Genomic DNA, 24,109 nt, shown 5'->3' with positions numbered 1-24,109 from the left:
GACCGTGTCTATGGTGAGTTGCCAGACTAAACATCTTGATGTACGTCTGGCTTGCCAGGCTAGTGTAATCAGACTTTAGCCATGAAAATGTCACAAGTAACAGAAATAATCACAAATGTCAGTGCATGTCAGAAATTCTCTGGCTTCACGGAGCGTACTTCGAAGTGTACTTCGAAAATCAAAAAGAAGTGAAGGTTCGAACTTTTCGCTCAACCAGAGCCATAATGGTGTGAGGTACGATAATACAGAACTGAAAGTCAAGTACTTAGGCCTACCCTGTATCAACAGGGGAATACCACCACCTAAATCTGAGATTTAACAGGGTGCGGGCCCGCCAGCGGCTCTAGAAGTGACAGAATTGTATCTGTGCCCAGCCAAGGAGAGTGGGGCTTGTTTGTAAGCCTACAACCTGTCGCTCGAGCAGTAGCTCAGCGAGGTGAGTGTAGCCTATTCTGGCGGCCCATATGCTAGTCCATATGCTAGTTCTGCACGGAGGGGTCGGGCAGATAAAAGCCAGTCTCTTCGTGAGGCTAAAGACGGCCTAACCCTGCTTAAGAAAGACCCATTGTACCGGGGAGGCCATATTGAGGCCTAACCCCGGGTCTTTATAAATCATGCCTCTGCACCAAACTGGATTACTCTTCTCGCCCCAGAACACAGAAAGGGTGTGGGCCTTGGTCTAACGACTCCCATGGGAAGAGGCTGTCATATAGGGATTCTAAAAGCCTACATTCACAAAGTGAAGGGCCAGAGGCAGAAATGTTTTAGCACAACGCTTCCACTATCCCTAGTATAGCCTAGGCTAGCTACAGAGGTGGCCCTGGTAAGTGCAAGCCTGTAAGCATAGATCTACCTGAGGGCTCGGAGGAGCCACAGCCTCACCAGCTAATAGCCCGACGGCTAGCTCAGATGTGTGTAAAAAAGAAAAAAAAAGGCAGCATAAACATTCCCATTCTTCTTTCTAGAATGATGTTCTGTCACTTAACCCTCCGCTAATAATATATTTATATGAATGAGCGGCGGCCTCAAATGCTCTCACCATGAGAGGAAGCCTAAGCTATAAACATAGTTTACAACCAGAATGAGCTGTGGCACACCTTGATTTATCTTACATACGACAACAAGGGAAGCCATCATATACTCACAAAAGAAGCCCATACAACATGCGGTCTACCGCCTTTTTACATACCTGAAGAGGCGGTCTCACTAACCAAGCCAAGGTGGGCCATCAGAACATTGTTCTCATCATGGGCCCAACCTCAGGCCTGATGTAACCTACTCCTCCATGGAGTGGGCGCACAAGATGCAACACTGGTTCTCTGGCCTTGTCTGTGGTCCTCGGATTGTGAGGGGCCAGGCCCTTCCGCTTGCCTGGGCGTGGATGCGGATCTCAGCGGTATGCAGGTCCTAAATGCCGCTGAGCGTGCATTCGCTTCTCTGAACTTTCCAACCCCCGCCTCCACGGAGGTGCCAAAAAGTTCAGCACCGGCCTGACCCGCTGACGTGTACACTCTGCCATTCAAACGCGATGTTATTTTCAAAGGTTTGGATTGCAGGGTTGGAGCTCTCAGTGTTGATGCCCACCCAGATGCAAGATACTTAGCAAACATCTCGTCAATGGGCGGCATCGACACATACCCACGTTCTCCCATCCCCTCAACATCAGCAAAACTATCCCGCTGATGTCGGTGGATACAGGCAGAATATGGGCTCTTCCATGCCCTCTCGATCTCAGTATGAAGATCGGGAAGGAATGGAAGGCTCACCTGAGCAGGTGGTTTATGGCCAGGGGGAAATCGATCGTCAAGCCTACCGCGAGTGATCTCTCCCTTGACGCGCTGCCATGGGAACTGCAGCCTGACTGATCCATAACATCCACCAGTTCAGCATACACTGGGCAGAGTGGCTGAGAGGGTTCAGAATCTATCTGATTATCATTACCCTCATCAGCCATCTCCTGCTGATCCCAGAGAGCACTCGTAGCTGGGCTATTTTTACTCTGGGGTTATCAAGTGGTTTAGTCAAACTAATAGTGCAGTGGTTTTCAAACTGGGGGCCGCCAGGGGACGCCAGGGGGGCCGCAGCAAGTTGGGGAAAAAAAGCGGAAAAAAAGAGTTAAAAAAAGTTTACAAAAATGTGTTAATATGAGTATTGTTATGAAATAACATTATAATAATTTGTTGCAAAGCCTATCTGAACATTATACTTTTAATGCTAATCTTTTAGAGATGAACTGATTGATCGGCTGGTGACCAGAATTGGCCGATTTTCACGTGATTTTCAGTCTGACATAATGCCGATTCAAATGCACTCGGGCGCCGCATGATTAACATCGCGCAACATCAGCATCACACGTGCACACAGAACGCACATGTAGGAAACCTTGTGAATTACGGCCGTTTCAGACCGCGAGCGGCGCGTGAGCAGCGCGAATTTTTTTCGCCGTGCATGTTCATTGAGTGCGTTCACACCGCGAGCAGGAGCAGCGCGTGAGCGTCAAGCAGGAGCGTCGCGTGCTGTGAGCAGTAGTGAAGTGGAGGGTTTCGGCGCCGAGTCTATTTTTGCTGCGCTGCTCACGCTCAATTAAAGTGAAAGCACACTTTTGATGGACAAAATAAATATGATTTCACACAAAAAGTACCAAAAATGCACATAATTTGCATGTATAGTGTGTTTTAACAAGAACTGGAGTAGGCTATGTCAGAAAAGAAAATGAAGACTCAAAAATATTTATAGAAAATTTACCCATTTAAACTTGTTTTTATTAATCAGTTTGGATAAAAGTGGTGTTTTATAAAAAAAATATATATATAGAAAATAAATATTTGTGTGTGCTGTAAAGTGGTTAGAAAAAATGATATCAGAATCGGCTAAAATCTGTATCGGCAGGTCGAACTCAATGACAAATCGGAATTGGCCTTGAAAATTGTAATCGGTTCATCTCTATAATCTTTCTGATTGGCTGGTATCAAACACCATCACATAATCTGATGTTCACCTAGATGTTTTATTTATTTATTTCTACATTTGCCATAGTATTGTCGATGGGTTCAATAACACATCCTGCAAAAGGGGGGCCTTGGTCAGAACCTAGTGGTATTTGGGGGGCCTTGTCATGGAAAAGTTTGGGAACCCCTGTAATAGTGAAACTGCACCTGAGTGGTGACTGGTGGGTTTCCCAGGTTGTCCCTGCCCTACAAATCACCCGATATACATCCAAGGGACGCTAACAATGGCTAAATTCAGGGAAAGATTGTCTTTAACAGAGTCATTAAGCTGAGGTGACCACTCTGATACATTTGAGGGATCCAGTAATAGCTAGAAGGCACAGGTCTGAAATGTCTCTTCTAGTGATTCCAGTAGACCTAAGTCCCCTGCCCGACGGTCCGTACATAAGGCCTTTATACAAAATAATAACTGATAGATATTTCAGGGTGGTCGATTTTTCCCTCCAGTTCAGAATGGATGTAGTGTTTTCCGGAGAGCTATACTTCGTTGTTTTTATTCGCCACGATTCTTCCATCCTGTGGCCTTCCACAATCCATACATCCATAATGTAGGTTGATTTTTATTTTTCCATGACCAGATCCGGTTTAGTAAATGAATGCACAGTGGGGATGATTGGCTCAACCCAAATCCTCAGGGCTTCTCTTTTTAGGTTTACCTCCAGCCTCTTGACAACTCTATTGGGACGAGCGCATCTTACGTCGTGTGTTATCTCGCAAATCTGTAGAACATGATTTAGGGTTTCCCTAGCACAGTGGGAAGTCCTCCTCTACATTTGATGTCATCCGGTGGAAGGTTCCTTCCTCTTGATTCCCTTGCTTTCATCGAGAGAACTCAAGCGCATAGTTGGATACCACGCATGTGCAATCTGGGAAACACTCTCTCTGCATGCTTTAACCACAGATTGCTATCAGCGTTGACATCCTGTATAGTCAGATCCCCCCATCTATCGATTGTGACTACAAGTTGGCCCATGCTAGTTTAGCTTCTGACACCAGTGTCACCACGCCAGCCCCCACTTTGCACAGTCTATTTGCTGAGCTCAAGATCTTAAACGATGGTAGGTTTTGCAGAGCTTTATCCAATGCATTGGTGCTATTCAGTAGCTTTGTCATTCTTGATCTTTGTGGGAGTGGGATCGATGTTGCTAAGCATGGTATATTTAAACCACCTAAGTTAATTTGGGCGTACAAGAATGCCAGCGAGTGTCCTTTGGAAGACGAAGCCAAGCTCGAACAGCTGCCCGTATCATCCTGTCTAGAGTCATTAAGGTGTTGCGATGAGCTGCCCCTAGAACAAGAGAGTGGAGCAATTTCGGTACAAGGAAGATTCTCAAGAGCTCTAACCATTGGAAGGGTTTAAAAGGGGCCGCTGTTAGTTCTTGCAGCATCCCTGCCAAGTCCCCAGTTTGTTTAGGGACTACTCTCCCTTTCCAATTAAAGTTAAGCCCCAGATATGTTTGAGTGTCTTGCACCCCCAAGGGAATAACCCACTCATCCTTGATTCAATAGTGATGGGGATCAAGACCACACACTTTCTTCCGTCCTGGGAGATTGTGATTCCCTTCGACTTCCTCACATTTAGAGGCATTCTCATAGCTTCTAAGGATGTACACAAACTGCCAGTTTAAGTTGGAGATCAGAGCTGTCTTCCGTCAGCAGCACTAGATCATCATCATAGTCATCGGCATAGGCGATCTCATCAATGGTTTTGCCTTGGATTTTAACTCACAACTCTGGATGGGCCTTTTGCACTCCGTTGTTCATTGCTAGTATAAACAGCAAGGGGGACAAATGATCCCCCTGCTTCACTCCCCATCCACAGTGCATAGTTTTTGAACCAATAAGCAGGATGGACTCTATATGGCACACATAGTTCTGTAGTTAGTTCAGAGGTGGCGGAGTGCCAGCTCCCCTAGCCGCCTCCAGAATAGCTCCATGGGAGATGGTGTCAAAAGCCTTAGATATGTCAAGAAATAGCATTGCCATAAGAGATGTATTGTCATGTGCTTTCCGTAAGATAGAGTGGAGCAGGGTAGTAGCCTCCAAACATCCATCTCTCTCCAGAAAAGCATACTGTAGCTTAGAAAATTCAAAACTGTCCTCATCCTTCTGGCCAATATCTTGTGCAATGCACGAGAAATTACTTGCCAGGTGAGGAGGTTATTTGCAGAGACTTTATCTGGCCCCACAGCTGTATTTCTCATTACTCTTAGGGAATGAGACAATTAATTGGATTAATATTAAAGGATATTTAGAGACACATCCAGTCAAAGAAATACTAAAAGATTGCTGGGAATATGGAAATGATAACATCAAAAGTTTTGGTTGGACAGCAACTAAAGATGCATTATTGAAATTCCAGTTAGTCCCTCCATTGTAATGCCGAGCATGAGAATTCCGCTCGTTGGTGTTTTAAGCCCCAACGTAGTCTTCAAGGCAGTGCTGCATGGAGGGCACTCCCCACCCCCTACAGTTTCAGCCAATCACAGCACTGGGACTAGATTTCAACTTGCCGCCTCCTTCTGCAGCGAAGCCGTTCAACTCAACGTTGGTAATGTGAGTAGCCTAGATATCGTAAGATAGGAATGTGACTGTATTTGAATTCATTTTGAAATGTTTAACCCCCTGAGGTCTACCGTATCGCCGGCGATACCAGCTCGCTTTTTTTTTTATTAGTGTAAAAGAAACTCATAAATACTCTGTTGACTTTGATTTTCCATGGGAGTTTCATACATCAATCGATTCTGTTAAATGTGTATTATTTTTGTGTATACTCACAATAAAAACAAAGTGTTGTGCTTTTTGCCAAATAAAGAAAAATAAACACGAAGCGAGTTCTGCCTTCTCTCTGCCAGTGTAGTCCATTCTGAAACGCGTCCGAAAATTAACAATAACTCAGCGAATACTCAGTCAAACAGACATACAGACACACAGGCATGAAGATTGAATTCTCATCTTTTAAATGAAGTAATTTATATAAAAAAACAATTATTCTCATCTTGTGAAATCTGTATTAAAAGAGAGCGATTCCAGTCGAGCTCATCTCATCTCATTACGTTATAATCGGCCCCGCCCACGGAGAGCGCGCGCTATTCAAACGCAAATGGCTGAGGCAATCCTGTGAACGCCCCCATCAGCTCGAGAAAACACACAAGTTTATTTAGATCATTGTTTACACCGTCTTGCAGCGCTGTGAGGAATAATACTAATGGAAAATGTCCCTCAGAAGTGCGGGTATATCGAGGAGCGAGCTGAGGAATACAAGTAAGTTTTTTCCTTCTCACGTGAATTTCTTCACGTGGGTTTCTGTTTATGAATGAATAAACAGCATGAATGCGCGCTGTTTACCACAGCTGGCAAAGACAGTTTAAATTTAAATCGCGTGTGTGAATGAATGATGATGTTTTAGCAAACTGTATTGCTATACTGAGATAAGTAAACATCGACTGAATGTTGAAATAAAATGTAGGCTATTTGTATAAGCAACGTATTAAACTGCAAATTAACAATATGCCCTAATATTTCATGAAAACAACGTTACAGTCAGACGAAATATGAAAGACAACATTTTGTTGACCAGATTTGGGTACAGTTTTTACTGTAGAATATACTGCCACATCAAATAAGCTTTTGTTTAGCCATTTCTATATATAAAAGACTATTTTTGTCAAAAATAAAGTCATCAACTAAGATGTTAGCTGTTCCAATGTTGGTTATATTCAAACTAATGAATACATAGATTAAATGTAGGGCCTATAATCTTTTTTTTTTTACAAAGAAAGAGTACACTTGAAATATTGTTGAAATTGTAATTATTGTTGTAATTGTAACCGTTTTAATAAAATAGCAAAACATATTTACAAGATAGATGTAAGCAAAATCTTAAATGGTCAATATAAGTCTTCTTCTAAATATATCTTTTGTCCTTGCATTGTGGCTCAGTCAGTGTCACACCTGAGTGAATGGCTAATTATGCAGAGTGGGTGTATTCTAAGGTGTAAACCACTCCTCGTTCACGCCCCCTCGCATATTGGCTTTCCAAGCAAAACCTGTTTTACATCAATTTAAATCAATGTATGGTTTTATGTGAACGATAAAGCAAGACTATTTTCACATAATTTTGAAGAAAAAACTATAGGCGACGACATCCATAAGTCAAAAGTCTTATTGCCACATATTTAGTATGTGTTTTGTGGCCTTATTTCAAAAATTTTAATTTTTAGTTTTTTCGATAACCACGCATAAACATTATTCTCTCAAAAATGAAAACATGTACATACGTGTGGCTCACATATTATTGTAGTCCTGTTTGTGCTATATAGAGTGAATTTACACCTTTGCCATTAATATGTTTATAAGCAACTGAAAAAAGCACAAATGTCAGAGCATGTCAGAACACCCCCAGGGCCCAAAAAAACGCTCAGACTCCAGAGGGTTAAAGTGTTTAAGTTACATGTACTTTGAGTAAGGCTATAGACAAAACCATTTTTTTTTCTTGGCTGAATGGGCACCTCAGCTAGCTAGCTAACTGTTAACAGCAATGGTAGCTTTACCTAACAATTTTAAGCCAAGATTAGCTAAAATATAGTCAGTCTGTTATAATAGCTAGTAGTGGTGAGCATTTAAGTTATGTTGGCAGGTACTACTTTTAAACTCATCAGTGGATATTAAGATTAGATTAGATTAGATTAGATTAGATTGTTTATTTAGCCACACGACAATGCCGGTGGAATTTGTTTCCGGTACAGTATGTTTAGGCTCTACATCATCATACATTACAAACAACAAATAGACAATACACTTCACAACATGTAAAAATCCAAGATACAGTGGGTAAATGACCATGCGTAGTGTATGAGAGGACAAACTAAACTAAAGAAAGGAGTTCACAGTCCTGATGGCTATGGGGGAAAAAGCTGTTTGTGAAGCGTTTGGTCTTGGTAGAAAGTGACCTGTAGCGCCTCCCTGAGGGAAGGAGCTGAAAGAGGTGGTTCGCTGGATGTGAGGGGTCGGAGATGATTTTCTTTGCTCGCTTTACAGTCCGATGTGTATAGAGGGAATCGACTGAAGGCAGTGGTTTCCCTATGATCTTGGATGCTTTGTTGACAGTCTGCTGTAGTTTTTTCTTTGTTTGGCTGTCTGTACTACCATACCATACTGTTATTGATGATGTAATGATGGACTCGATGATAGCGGAATAGAACAGAACAAGGAGCTGATGTTTGATCCGGTATTTTTTTATCTGCCTGAGGAAGTAAAGTCTTTGTTGAGCTTTTGCAATGATGTGATTAGTGTTAGTTGTCCACTTCAGATTATTGCTAATGTGTGTTCCTAGGAATTTAAAGGAGTCAGTGATGGTGATTGAATTGCCATTTATTTGAATGGGTGTTTTGGGAAATGGCCTACGTCTAAAGTCAACAATAGCCGCGTTTCCACTGTCGGGCCAGGGCCGGGCCGTGCTAGTGCGTGCCAGGGCCAGTCGCGTTTCCACTGTCACTTCCGGGGCTTGATCGGGGCTTACTCGGGGCCAACGGCCAGGATTTCTGGCCTGTCGAATACCTTGGGCCAGAGCGGGCCAGCTCGGGCTAGAGAAGTGGTTACGAACAGAGGCGAAGTTCACCTGAGTCGGGAGACGGCAGCGCCGGATGATTCTGTCAGCATTAAAGTCTTTTAAAAAAGGCTAATTTAACTCGCGTTCATGTTTGAATGCCTTGTGTTTGTGATGCAAAAGACTATGCGCGCTAACCATTACCATAGTAAACGCTTGAAGAAATCAGACCAATCATAAAGGCTATCACAGTAATGTTTTTATTTTATCTGTCAGTAGCCTATGTCTCGTCTCTTTATACCGGACTATCATAAAATAAAGCAACTTTTTTTTCGGGAGCTTCCTCTGTTTCTCTGACTGAAAATATCTGTATGGGAGTCGAGAGAGTGCTAAAGCTCCTCAGGTCGTATTTTTGGTGGCATATATTTGTAGAAATTATCATTCTTTCTAAATGTGATGTAAATATGTCCTGTAACTACCAGATAAACAGTAACAGACGCGACTGAAGAAGTAAGTGTGTCCTCTTTCTTTTGTGAAATAGACCTAACGGTAATTTATTTCTGAGTGACTAATGTGCAATTTTGACATAAATGAATTCATTATGATCAATGTATCACTTTTTATTGTAAACCTGTGGTAAAACATCGATGCTTGGGTTGTAAATATTCAAGTAAACAACAAAAATGCCAGCAAACGGGCGCTTTTATCATGTTTGTTTTCAACGCTGTTTCCAGTGATTTCTGATTAGTTTTCTGATAAAACTTCCATTTGTTGGTGAATGGGTTAGTGTGACGTTGTTCCAGAGAGGCGTGTTACGGGCGTGTTTTAGTGAAGCGCTGTGGAGCTTCTGGCCCGACAGTGGAAACGCAGTCCCGGTGCTATTAGCCCGAGGCTATAAGCCCGGCACGGCCCGTTTAAAGCCCTGGCTCGCACTGGCCCGACAGTGGAAACGCGGCTAATGAGTTCCTGGGTTTTGGCTGTGTTGAGCTGGAGGTCATTGTTCGAACACCAATTTACAGCTTGGTCCACCACCATGCGGTACTGTGTTTCATCATTGTCTGAGATGAGGCCTACAATGGTTGTGTCGTCCGCATACTTTATTGTTTTCACTGAAGTGTCCATGGATGTAAAGTATGCTGTATAAAGGGAAAAGAGCCAAGGGGAGAGAACACAGCCCTGAGGAGCTCCTGTACTGAGGGTGAGAGGGTGTGAGGTTATGTTATTAACTTTCACCCTCTGTGATCTATTCCACAGGAAGCTCCTTATCCAGTGGCATATGGCTGGGTCAATGTTCATGTCCAAGAGTGTGGTAAAGAGTTTAAATGGGTTAATAGTGTTAAAAGCGGAACTAAAGTCTATGAACAGTATGCGTGTATAGGGGTTTGGTGATTCCAGATGTTGCAAGGTATGGTGGAGTGCTATGCTGATTGCATCCTCAACGGACCGGTTGGCTTGGTAGGCGAATTGATACGAGTCCATCAGCAAGGAAATGCAGGATTTCAGGTATGCCAGAATAATCCGTTCAAATGCTTTCATTACCACAGATGTTAGGGCAACTGGTCTGAAGTCATTGAGGACTTTGGCACAGGAATAATGATGGAGCATTTAAAGCATTGTTGGACTGTACATTGGCAAAATGAGATGTTAAAAATGGTGGAAAAAACAGGCGCCAATTGAGCTGCACAATTGAGCTGCACAATGGCTAAGCAAAGCAGGACTGATCCCATCCGGCCCTGCTGCTTTCCTGATCTTAATTATTTTTATGTAACATGCACCTTATGCAGAAGCTCTTCAATTTCGTTGTATCTTGTGTACAATGACAATACAGAAATTGTTTCTGCGCTTGTGACAGGGCGCATATTTAACCCTCTGGGGTCTGAGGGTTTTTCTGGGCCCTGAGGTGTTCTGACATGCTCTGACATTTGTGCTTTTTTAAGTTGTTTATAAACATGTTAATGGCAAAAGTGTAAATTCACTCTATGGCCATGTCCACACTAATACGTTTTCGTTTGAAAACGCATCTTTTTCTCTCCGTTTTGGCCTTCCGTCCACACTGAGACGGCGTTTTTATGAATGAAAACGAAGCTTTTTGAAAACGCACTCCAAAGCGTATACATTTGAAAACGCCGTTTTTGCGTCGTAGTGTGGACTGTGAAACCGGAGGGATTTAAAAACAATGACGTAAATTTAGTCATGTGACGCATATTGTACCAATAGATATTCATGTTTATACCAGTATTGTGCCTGTTATGTGCTATTCACTTTCACACTGTTGCTAAAAAATATTCTACATTGCACACTCTTCATATCACAGTCCTGCAAAGATGACAGAATTTAGCCTACTCACATTTGCTGTCCTGCGGTGATACATGAGAGCAGTCGCGTTTTAGACCAAACATACGGTGACTGCGTGCGACCTGGACGCATCAGTGAATGGTGAGATATTTTACTAAATAAAATTATCCTGTCAGAAGAATTGCGAGATAGCTTCATTATTTATTTTTTCCATCTGAATCATATCAGTGAGCTTTTGTGGGGTTAAAAGGTGAATTGAGCGTTTTCAGGCGTTTTTCAAAAGTTTCTCATCCACACTGAAACGTCCGAAAACGCTTGAAAACGCTAGTGTGGACGGAGAGCGTTTCTAAACGAAAACGCCGTTTTCAAATGTATCCGGATTAATGTAGACGTAGCCTATATAGCACAAACAGAGATACCATAATATGTGAAAAACATGCATTTATATGTTTGAATTTTTAAGAGAATAATGTTTATGCGTGGTTATTTGAAAAAATATAAATAAAAGTTGCTGAAATAAGACCACAAAACACATACTAAATATGTGTCCACAAGACTTTTGACTAATGGATGTTGTCGCTTCGAGTTCTGGCTTCAAAATGATGTGAAAAACATCCTGCCTAATCGTTCTCATAAAACAATACATTGATTTTAACTTTGTAAAACAGTTTTTTTGTCAGAAGAGGTTTATGCGTGGGACGGGTAATGGCCCATCAATATTAATGAGATTCAGACCAGGGGTGTGACAGACACTCCCCCAATGTCTAATGGCCCATCAAGTGAGGCAGCCTGGACAAAGTAGAGGAGTTTTTCACTGTTTTATTGTAATTCCTCTTATGTGGAGGAACTAAATGTTCTAAATTTGCAGGTATATCACAGTAAATGCTTATGCCCAGTTGATGCGGGCTCTAAGCAAAATAATGCAAAATGCAATGCAAAATAAACTAAAATAAAGGCAGATAGAATATAGTTACATGTCTTGGTGCCATTTTTGAAAACAGTTCCTGTTCAACAAGACACAAGTGAACATTACATGCCTGGCATTTTCAAGGTGTGTCCTGCCTTTTACCAAGCTGTCCTTTGCAAAGCACACAGATCTTGCGACCAACTGCAGGGCTCTAGAGTGCGACCAAATTTTGTAAGGGTGCGACAAAAATGTTTCCTAGGTCGCACCGGTGCACCTAACGTCCTCGCATCCGCTGCCTCTCCACGAACTAAGTGTTTGTTCTCCTTTGACGGAACTCACACACTCATGGGAACTCACACTCTTCTCTCACGCTTAATGAGTGATGACGGAGGACAGAATTAAACATTCAAACGTAGCCTGGTTACACTTAAGGTCTGTGATATTAGTCTGATTTTATTTTAGATTTCGGCTTCCAAAGATTATAAAAAATTATATATTGAGGTAAAACCATTAAAAACTATAGCCGCATTCTATCTAGCGCAACTTCTTCCCTTCGCAGCATTACACTGTCATTTCTCCCTAAAACTCAAACCTAACGACAGAATCAGCACGATCGGTGATTGTTGTAAAATGCAGTCTAGCTACTGTTGCTAACTTGCGAGACGCGTTAAATAATTAAAAGAGCTATTAAAAGCACAAAATCTGCGCAAGAGATGTTGTTCGCAAGGCGGCACGCGCTCCGAAACCGAAACTGAGACAAGCAAATTATAGCCTACTTTGGGTTTAATGTGCGTGTCTAAACGATCAAATGTACACAAAAGTATGTCAAAATGACCGGCTTGGAGATTCACTAAAAACAGTTTATGTCTTAAATGGACGTAGTTATGGAAATAGTTGGGAGAATATGGTGCATCAGATCAGTAGCAGATCTGCACTCGGTCTTAAAGGGGCCGCAGTCTAGTAAACATGCGGACGATTGCGCCATTACTGCGAATCAAACAACAAGAGAAAAATCACTACAAAGCTCTTGAAAGAATAACTTCAGCTTTATTAAGCATTAATCTATTTATGAAAAATTATGCAGTGTTATTTTACATTTGATTACTTTATTAGATTTCTTTTTAGACTAATATATATATATATATATATATATATATATATATATACATGTGTGTATATGCTGGCGCGGATTAATGCACAGGCTTACACAGGCTGCAGCCTAGGGGCCCCACGTGTTCAGGGGGCCTCGGATTGGCCAGACAATTTTTATTTTTTGGGGGGGGGATTCCAGTTTGGATGGGCCAGAACGTTAACCCTCTGGAGTCTGAGCGTTTTTTTGGGCCCTGGGGGTGTTCTGACATGCTCTGACATTTGTGCTTTTTTCAGTTGCTTATAAACATATTAATGGCAAAGGTGTAAATTCACTCTATATAGCACAAACAGGACTACAATAATATGTGAGCCACATGTATGTACATGTTTTCATTTTTGAGAGAATAATGTTTATGCGTGGTTATCGAAAAAACTAAAAATTAAAGTTTTTGAAATAAGGCCACAAAACACATACTAAATATGTGGCAATAAGACTTTTGACTATTGGATGTCGTCGCCTATAGTTTTTTCTTCAAAATTATGTGAAAATAGTCTTGCTTTATCGTTCACATAAAACCATACATTGATTTAAATTGATGTAAAACAGGTTTTGCTTGGAAAGCCAATATGCGAGGGGGCGTGAACGAGGAGTGGTTTACACCTTAGAATACACCCACTCTGCATAATGATGAGCCATTCACTCAGGTGTGACACTGACTGAGCCACAATGCAAGGACAAAAGATATATTTAGAAGAAGACTTATATTGACCGTTTAAGATTTTGCTTACATCTATCTTGTAAATATGTTTTGCTATTTTATTAAAACGGTTACAATTAGGCTACAACAATAATTACAATTTCAACAATATTTCAAGTGTACTCTTTCTTTGTAAAAAAAATGATTATAGGCCTACATTTTATCTATGTATTCATTAGTTTGAATATAACCAACATTGGAACAGCTAACATCTTAGTTGATGACTTTATTTTTGACAAAAATAGTATTTTATATATAGAAATTGCTAAACAAAAGCTTATTTGATGTGGCAGTATATTCTACAGTAAAAACTGTACCCAAATCTAGTCAACAAAATGTTGTCTTTCATATTTCGTCTGACTGTAACGTTGTTTTCATGAAATATTAGGGCATATTGTTAATTTGCAGTTTAATACGTTGCTTATACAAATAGCCTACATTTTATTTCAACATTCAGTCGATGTTTACTTATCTCAGTATAGCAATGCAGTTTGCTAAAACATCATCATTCATTCACACACGCGATTTAAATTTAAACTGTCTTTGCCAGCTGTGGTAAACAGCGCGCATCTCTGCCGTTTATTCATTCATAAACAGAAACCCACGTGAAGAAATTCACGTGAGAAGGAAAAAACTTACTCAGCTCGCTCCTCGATATACCCGCACTTCTGAGGGACATTTTCCATTAGTATTATTCCTCACAGCGCTGCAAGACGGTGTAAACAATGATCTAAATAAACTTGTGTGTTTTCTCGAGCTGATGGGGGCGTTCACAGGATTGCCTCAGCCATTTGCGTTTGAATAGCGCGCGCTCTCCGTGGGCGGAGTCACATTACATCTGAATTAGCTGTAATTAGGTCGACTGGAATCGCTCTCTTTTAATACAGATTTCACAAGATGAGAATATTTGTTTTTTATATAAATTACTTCATTTAAAAGAAGAGAATTCAAGCTTCATGCCCGTGTGTCTGTATGTCTGTTTGACTGAGTATTCGCTGAGTTATTGTTAATTTTCGGACGCGTTTCAGAATGGACTACACTGGCAGAGAGAAGGCAGAACTCGCTTCGTGTTTATTTTTCTTTATTTGGCAAAAAGCACAACACTTTGTTTTTATTGTGAGTATACACAAAAATAATACACATTTAACAGAATCGATTGATGTATGAAACTCCTATGGAAAATCAAAGTCAACAGAGTATTTGCAGCAGCCATGTCACCCTGTAGCCCAAGACCGGTTGCCCACTGAAGCTAAGCAGGGCTGAGCCTGGTTAGTACCTGGATGGGAGACCTCCTGAGAAAACCAGGTTGCTGCTGGAAGAGGTGTTAGTGAGGCCAGCAGGGGGTGCTCACCCTGTGGTCTGTGTGGGTCCTAACGCCCCAGTATAGTGATGGGGACACTATACTGTCAAAGAGCACCGTCCTTCGGATGAGACGTAAAACCGAGGTCCTGACTCTCTGTGGTCATTAAAAATCCCAGGATGTCTTTCGAAAGAGTAGGGGTGTAACCCCGGCATCCTGGCCAAATTTGCCCAGTGGCCTCTGTCCATCATGGCCCCCTAATCTTCCTCATATACTGATTGGCTTCATCACTGTCTCCTCTCCACCAGTAAGCTGGTGTGTGGTGGGCGTTCTGGCGCAATATGGCTGCCGTCGCATCATCCAAGTGGATGCTGCACATTGGTGGTGGTTGAGGAGATTCCCCCTTCTATGTAAAGCGCTTTGAGTGCCGAGAAAAGCGCTATATAAATGTAATGAATTATTAATTATTATTATTATTATTATTATTTATGAGTTTCTTTTACACTAATAAAAAAAAAGCGAGCTGGTATCGCCGGCGATACCGTAGACCTCAGGGGGTTAAATAAAAAACGTTATCTAATCACTGTTTAACCTAATAAAAATTACTGACTAATATACTGTTAAATTATCTGTGACTATACAGATTTTAATAGCTTTGTTGCATTGTAAAAAAGTTTCGGTGCATAGGACGGACCTATCCGCGATCGCTCTCCGTGGTTCTGACCAAAGAAGAGCGCTTTGGAATCTCCATTACGCATCATAAGCATCATTCCTGGGCTGCGTTTCCCGATAACGCTCGCTGTCTCTTAGCGCGCTACGAAGACTCTTAAGGTATAACTTAACTAAAGGTTAAACCATTGCTAGGCGTCTTCAGGGCTATCATCCACTCGCGAGGCTGAGGCGCTGAGAGGCAGAGGCGCTGGCGCCCTCCTAGCAATGGCGCTGGTCGCGCTAGCATCCTGGGGTGGCAGAGACGAAGATGTAGGTGATGATGTGGGTCTCAGCTCTCTTCATTTCCTGGTTGCAGCGATGACTCCGAGACTGTACGTGCGCGTTTAAGGTACCTAAACAACGACTGTTGCAACAGGGCCGAGGGCTGGGTTGGAAAATATGTGACGTAATTATGTTTTTTAATTTAATCAATGTTGATTATGAAAGTGAGCATGCAGCATGAGAAAGATATGATACATCATGAGATGTGCAATATGTCTGCAGACATGGGTAAAACATTTTGACCACTTCATTAAGTTTTGTTTTGTAGTCTCTTTTTTAAAAGATTTTCGTTTTGTATAAATTGTATCTTAATTTTGATCAATGTTTTATCAACAATTTGCCTTTATTTATTAAATAACAAGCAAATATATAGCAGACAGTGTAATAAGGCGCCGACACGATCACTTGCATTGCATGTGAACTGGAGGGCGCCGAAACTCAGCTTGTGCCTCACAGATTTGAGAAATATAGGCTATCTATTATAGAAAGTTTGAAATGTCTACTTTTAAACTAAAATATTAAAAACTAAAATAAATAGGCTAGCCTACTCTCTGAATATGTAATATGAAATGTGCATTTCTTTTTGGCGTTCATGGCGAGACCACATCATCAACTTCATCTTTACTGCGACACAGAAAACACCAGTTTATTAATAAATAATTAATAAATGTCTCCTTGTGGTCGTGCGCTTGAGTGCGGCTATATTATGTAAACGCTCATCTATCTGGTATATAGCCTAAGTAATTAAATGAATATAAAGGGGCGATTTGTCCACGAATGGCTTAAATGAACAACTACTAGTCGACTAGAAAAAAACTTAAGTCGGAGGCAGCCCTTATTCCACATATTTGCAGGCCATTCTGGGTTGAGCGAGCGACCCTGAGCGGAATGAGCAAGCGGAATATTCAGAAATGCGCTCTCCGCTCACATGCTCTGATCGGAACAAACCCCAACCACTGTCTGCTGAACTTGCGCAGAAACATCAAAGACCGGTTAGACATAACCAGCTTTTTAAAATAATTTTTTTTAACTAATATTTAGACTATTTTAGCACAAATTATGAGCTTATTGCCGATTTTTTATAATTCTTGACAAAATTAGAACATATTAAAAAAATATTTTTTTTTTTTTTTGAAGAAAAGTTTTTGATGGGCCTGTTGAATAGTGGGTGGGCCTAAGCCCGTCAGGGCGCGAACAAAAGAAGACCCTAATTGGCCCATAAGAAACATTTTAAAAAAACAAGCAGGTGATTGGGTAGATGTGAATTGGTTATCCAATCAGCTGCTGCTGGTCAAATCATGTCAATGGTGGTAATTGTCTTAATTGGGGGGGGGCTCACACAAAGAGCAGCCTAGGGGCCCCTGACAACCTTAATCCGCCCCTGTGTATATGTATATATATATATATATATATATATATATATATATATATATATATATATATATAAAAACAAAAAGAACCGATAAGAATACAGTTAAAGTACCGGATCGATAAGCAGTATCGGTAAGAGTAGGAATACCGTTAAAACCCTTTACTCCCCGGTCAATGCTCCGACAACAGCCCAGACATGAAGCTACTTCAGCCACCATTCTCCCCAGTCCCTGGTAAGATGCCAAGCCCTGGTCTTTCGTCGGAGACAGGGCTGGACTGGGACAGAAAATCGGCCCTGGCATTTTGGCCCAGACTGGCCCACTACATATGATCATAAACACCACCCATCTTTGCACGCCCTTGAATATGTTTTTGTTCAACTCCTATTCATTAAAACCACTAATGCCATGTAATGAGTGAGAGTTAACAGAATAATTTATTAATACAATTGAACTATACTGCACAGTGATGCATCCAAAAAACAAGCTATAAGCTGCATTGGCATAGCAATACTAGTGTTTCTCACAAGATTTTTGGTAAAACTGTGGTGGGTGGACCTCAGTCCTTCTAGGGGGGTCTGGGGGCAGGCTCCCCCTAAGAAACTTTTGTGCATTTTAATGTTATATTCATCAATCTGGTGCAGTTTGAGGGTTCGAAATTAAAAGCTCCAACCCATATTCAGTGTGCAAATTAAACAAAGAAAAAATCTAACTTCTTTTAGTAACAGTGTCTGTCTATATTACACTACTACATAATAATAATTATAATATTAATCTCATGACAGTAGCCTTATAGCCATATATTGTAAAACAAATACACTGAAAAATAAAGAAAACTTTCATAATTAGTTTTGTACTAATTTCTAAACTTGAAAGAGATTGATCTTTTATTTTGACGGAAACTGCATCAAGCTTCTATTTTGGCGGAAAACATGGATAAAACGCGTCTCTTTAAACTTCTAGTAAATTTCTGTAATCGTCAACTATGCAGATGTGGAAATAATGCGTAACTGGGTAATGGGTTCCTACACTCATAGCCAAAGTGTTTTGAACGTAGTTCTGCTTACCGCAGACTCTACCCTTTCTCATCTCTCTCCTGATCCTCCTCACTATCCTCCTCATCAGCCACGGGAGCTGATGAAGGTCCTGCTGCTGCAGAAAACATATATTTTGTCACATTTTACAGCGTCTGCTTGAAGGGCCTGTATCTATTTTTCACGCTATTTCTCTGCACATTCCATGCGTTTCTTCTCCATGTCTCAGACTGTTTTGACAGATACACACTGACATTGCACGCTCACTCAAAGCCCAAAGGGGGAGGTGTTTAAAGATGTGATTGGGCCAGCCCAGTGTCAATCAAGAAAACAACCAATGGGCCGCTGATCTACGCGTTTCATGGGCCGGTCTGTCAGTGGGAAAAAAACTAACGCTTACTTTTTTTTTGACCAATGCATTACACCGGCATTAACCCAGCGCCGTCAATTAAACAAAACAAAACGAATGGGCCGCCGATCTATGAGTTTTATGGGCCGAAAAAAAAAAAGAAAAAAAAAGTATGAGATGTATCGGCCCAAAAAGCACGTCGGCCCACCGGGCATTTGCCCGGTATGCCAGATTACCAGTCCAGCCCTGGTCGGAGATGGCATCCGACTCAGAGACGGAGGTAGAGCCTATACCGCGCCTGAGCTAGAGACTCAAAATAGTTAGTTTGGCAGCTCAGTGAAGCACTTTAAATTTTTTTTTTAATTTTTTTTTTTTTAATTTACCTACACCTTATTCTTGTTTAAAATCATTTACATAATATGAATGTATATAGAGCGTGATAAAAAGGTGACCTTGAAATTGTGGCGTTAAAGGTGACGCGAGCCGAGAAAAATTTTCGGTGCACCCAAATTTTGTGCTGGTGCACCTAAATAAAAAAGTTAGGCGCACCAGTGCAACCAAGGCAAAAAGTTAGTCTGGAGCCCTGAACTGTGCAAATGTTCAGTTGACACTGCATTCTCAGAAAAAAAAAACATTTTGAAGAGACTCAGAGGAGTGTGTGCATCAGCAGGACTCAGCTGTGGTCCAGGTTCCCGTGCAGGCAGGAATCTCAGAGTCTGTGGAACAATATCAATGTCAGTCTCTGTTTTCCATGACAGAGTAGACTGCTTGTTGCTTGTCTGAATGTTTGTCTTGGCCCTCTTTGCAACAGGTGTCTGATGATCACCATTACCTTTATAGCTGTAAAACAAACAAACAACTGTGAGCATGTTTATTACACAAAATATAACAACTGCATTTCAATCATTAAAAGTAACATTGGCCAGATGCAAAACCATACAGACACATAATATTTGTATGGACTATGTAAAACCAGAATATGTAAACAGAATTATACTAATATCTGAAAGAAATGGAATAAGTGTACTTACTTTTCAGTTGTTCTCAAAACTGAACGACACCTGTCGCGTGCCCTCCCAGTGCGAGTTGCAGGTGAGGTTGAGAGTGATGCTACCACATTCCTATAAAAATAAAAATAATAATATTAATATTAATAAAGGTTGAACAAAGTACTATGCCAGCACATGCATAACTGATGGACAGTCAACATGTTGATAAAACAACATCAGGTCTAACATCTGTAAAATAGTGGGTAAATATGTACTTACTCTTTCTGATTTCTGTCTGTGTTGCTGCGTGCCCTCTTAGTGCGAGTTGCAGAACCTACATCATTCCTTTCAAAAAAAGTTGAAAACTATTATTATCATGTATTTTAGAGTACTATTCCAGCACATGCATAACTGATAACTTAATCATGCTGATAAGATAACACAAAGAAAAAATATGTAACATTATCAACCAACCTCCAAAAATAAATAAAGTCATACAGGCTCATATTGTAATAAGTAGGCTATATAAACAAAATTGAACGAACATGGGTAAATATGTACTTACTCTTTCTGATGTTCGACTGTGTTGCTGCGTGCCCTCCGAGTTGCAGATGGAGATGCAGCTACATTCCTTTTTTAAAAAGTTGAAAACTATTATAAATATTTCAAAGTATATTAGCCTACCATTGCTTACTTGCTTAACGTCCTTTACACCCCTGCAGGGTTTGGACGACATCCTGTGTAATGCACCTCCATTGTACTCGGTCCATAGCCAAGGTTTGAATATGTCCTTGCCATTCTTTGTCATATTTCTTTCTACTCAATCCAAAGGGTACCATGATAAAGGATTCGGCAGCCTTGTGAAAGTATCTTTTCGTTGTCATACGAACGCCTCCTTTAGGGCGTTTCCAAAGAGAGCCAGGAATGGCCATAAAAGTTTGTAATGGTAGGCGATTATTTTGCATACGTAAAACATGTCCAATCCATTTCCAGCGGCGTTGCATAAGCACTGAAGACAGGGACTCCTTTAGGCCACAGCATTCACGGACCTGTTCATTTGAGATGAAGTCAGACCAACTGATTTTGGCTATGCGTCTTAGGCAGCGGTGGTCGAATATTTCCATCCTTTTTTGTTGGTCAGCTTTCAGAGGCATACAGTAGTGTCGCCCGAACTATAGCACAATATATTCTTGTTTTTGTTTTGATTCGGATGTCACGTCTATTCCAGAAATATTTCAGTGCCGCAAAGATTGAGGAAGCTCTTTGTATTCTTATTTGAACTTCTTCATCCGAGCTTCCTATTAGGGCAATGTTGCTTCCTAGATATGTGAATGAGGTGACAAGTTCCATTGGTTCATTTTCGATGGTTAGATTGTTATTGGGGTTTATGGGGTCAGTGTTAGCAGTCATGTATTTAGATTTTTGGCAGTTTAATTTCAGACCAACAGAAGCTGCCATTTGGGTAATGTGGTCAATCATTATTTGCATGGAATCCATTGACTCTGCAAGGACTGCTATATCATCTGCAAATGTAAGATCAGTAATCGGTCGTTCTGATGGGTAAATGGTTACTCCAATAGGGTTATCATCTAGCGCTTTAAGCACATGGTCAATGACAATGTTAAAGAGGCAAGGTGAAAGTATGCCCCCTTGTCGCACCCCTGTTTTAGTGGCAAAAGCATGGCCATCTTCACCATAGGCTCTGACTCTGCAGTTTGTGTTTTCATACATTGATGCACAAAGATTAACCCGCTTGTTGGGGATTCCTTCCATTTTGAGTAAAGACCAGATAGTTCCTATCGAAGGCTGCTGTGAAGTCCAGGAATGCGACTACAGTTGGTTGCCTAAATTCTTGGCGTAGTTCTATTATTTGCCGGAGGGAAAAGATTTGGTCGATACAACTACGACCTGGTCGAAAACCAGCTTGGTTTTCTCTTGTATACAGTTCACGAATAGGCAGGATCCGGTTTAGGAGAATTCGCTCCATGAGTTTATAGGCATTGGCTAGAAGGGAAATACTGCGGTACATGCCTACCATTAGTCTATATGAATAACTGATGCGAATAATTGTAGACACGTGCTGTAGGCATATATTGCGTGTCAATGGGCCATTACGGAGATAGCACAACGCAAACATTAACACATTTGCAATTCATCAGCTGGGCATATTTACACATTTCAGCACATACACACATCTGCAAGCACTCTTCGTTGATGATAATGAGGCAGCATAAACACTAGTCAAAATATAATCTAAACATACATAATATTTTCTAAATTAATTTCAAAATTCTAACTTTCATACAGGCCTATGATCTAAACATCGTTGTACATATTATACAGCAAGTCTAGGCTATGCTGTATAAAATCTTCTGAAGGCACGCGCCGAAACGCGTTTGTGCAAATAAGTTTATTTATGCATGAAAAGTGCATAAAAAGCATGAAAAGTTTAAAAACTCTTTAAAGTGAATTTTGTTTTGTATTAATTGTATCTTAATTTTAATCGTTATTTCATCAACCAATTGCCTGTATTTAATACATAAGAATTAAAAATAGCAGGCAATAGAGCTCCGTGTCGGCATTTTAACTGGAGCTCGCCTCATAAATGAACCCAAACTCATAAGCTTTGACTAAAACACCAGAGAAATATATAGAAAGCTCGAAATGTGTTATTTTAAACAAAACTATTAAAAACGAAAGAAAACAGACTGCATGAAGCATCTCTCCTACTTTATACAGCACAGCCTAGACCATTTAACTCTCTGGGGTCTGAGTGGTTTTTGGGGTCCTTGAGATGTTCTGACATGCCCTGACATTTGTGTTTTTTTCAGTTGCTTATAAACATATTAATGGCAAAGGTATAATTACACTCTATTTAGCACAAACAGGGCTACCATAATATGTGAGCAACATGCATGTACATGTTTGTATTTTTGAGAGAATAATGTTTATGCATGGTTATTGAAAAAACTAAAAACTAAAGTTTCTGAAATAAGGCCACAAAACACATACTAAATATGTGACGACAAGACTTTTGACTAATTGATGTCATTGCCTAGAGTTTTTTCTTCAAAATGATGTGAAAATCATCCTGCCCTTATCATTCACATAACACAATACATTGATTTAAATCTTGTAAAACACTTTTTGTTTGTAAAGACAATATGCGCAAGGGGTGTCAACCATTCAACAGCATCATGCATATGTAGTGGTTCACACCTGAGGAGACAATGGGGCCCGCATACTTAATGAGCCATTCATTCAGGTGTGTCACCTATAGCCACAAGAAAGAATGCAAGAGCAATATATATATACCAATTCTACCAAATTGGTTCACAGTTGGAAGCATTTCAATTTATTTTATTTATTTTTTTGCACAAATTTTGCTTGCAAATTGTATAATATCCAAGGAAAACATGTCTAGTAATTGTGCAGTTAAAGCTGCCGTCGGCAAGTCTGGCAGATTGGGTCATTAGCCAAAATTTTTAATGTTTACAACTCTCATGCCCCTCCCCGCTACCAGCGAGCACCCCCCCATCGAGGTCGTGCTCGTCAGTGCGTCACTGTGCGTGTGTACCTGATTTTCTGTGAACGCGTCTGTCTCTTCAGCATCTATCAACACCATGGACTCGGAGGTAGGCTGCCCTGGCTAATCTATCAATAGATAGCAATATCCGAGGAATTGGAAGCTTGTTAGTAGATTTTCTCTCCGCCATCACGCTTCATGCAATCTCCAGGCGAACTTCAGGCGTGGCGTGTGCATGTGATATTAACGTGCGCGAGTGAGGGGGGATCTGTGGCGTGTGCACGACCTGTGATTGACAGTCAGATATCACACCCCCCTGCGCTGATTGGACCTGATGAAGCGGGAGCGGTGGATTTTTGCAAAACAAATAACACGCTCCAGGTGGAGTTAGAAGCTCGGTTTTTTTTCTAAAACCACCTTATTTATGTTGTTCTGTCGGATTATAGTGTCGATTACACTGAATATGATCAAAATTAAAGCTGCAAGCAGCATTACAGGGGCCAAGCCCTTATTGCTCTTTGGCTTGTAAGGGTTTTTCCAGCAACTTTTCCAGCACTTTTCCAGAACAGATAGATTCAGAATTACAGATAGGGTGAAATCAAAATGAACAGAAGGTCTGATGAGAACGAACACAGAATGAAGTTAAAAAAACACACTTATTTCTGATCCAAGTGTAAGAAACATTAGTACAGCTCTTACCCATGTAATAAAGGAATTGAAATGACAACTTTATACCCAATTTTAAACTTGTCCCACACAGGATTCGAACCCACACTGGAATGGTTCAGGATTCATGATACGTGGTTTAACAACTTGCGCCACTCAGAGGACGTGAATTACACAGCTGCTGAGGAAAGGCTTCAGTGTATGAATGAGCACACAAAATCATGTTAACGAGATTAGCATGCTAAGCTAGCTTAATGCTAATGTAGCTTATGGT

At 40.9% G+C, this 24,109-nt stretch overlaps 1 protein-coding gene and 2 long non-coding RNA genes across 4 annotated transcripts in view; 2 read left to right on the top strand and 1 right to left on the bottom strand.

Moving 5' to 3' along the window:
- The window catches only part of LOC309501907 (uncharacterized protein), a 427,051-nt gene that overhangs the window by 178,283 nt on the left and 224,659 nt on the right, over positions 1–24,109 (top strand). The gene's annotated exons all lie outside the window — the stretch shown is intronic.
- LOC309502046 overlaps positions 1–24,109 on the bottom strand; it is a 153,010-nt gene that overhangs the window by 70,956 nt on the left and 57,945 nt on the right. The gene's annotated exons all lie outside the window — the stretch shown is intronic.
- On the top strand, positions 1,433–17,269 carry LOC309502069. Its single transcript, XR_014207120.1, has 3 exons — positions 1,433–5,623; positions 7,442–13,066; positions 15,456–17,269. It is a non-coding gene; the product is annotated as an uncharacterized lncRNA (long non-coding RNA).

The sequence above is a fragment of the Leuciscus leuciscus genome (assembly GCF_965113295.1).
Source record: "Leuciscus leuciscus genome assembly, chromosome: 6".
Lineage (NCBI taxonomy): Eukaryota > Metazoa > Chordata > Actinopteri > Cypriniformes > Leuciscidae > Leuciscus > Leuciscus leuciscus.
This window is presented reverse-complemented; position numbering and strand designations above follow the sequence as displayed.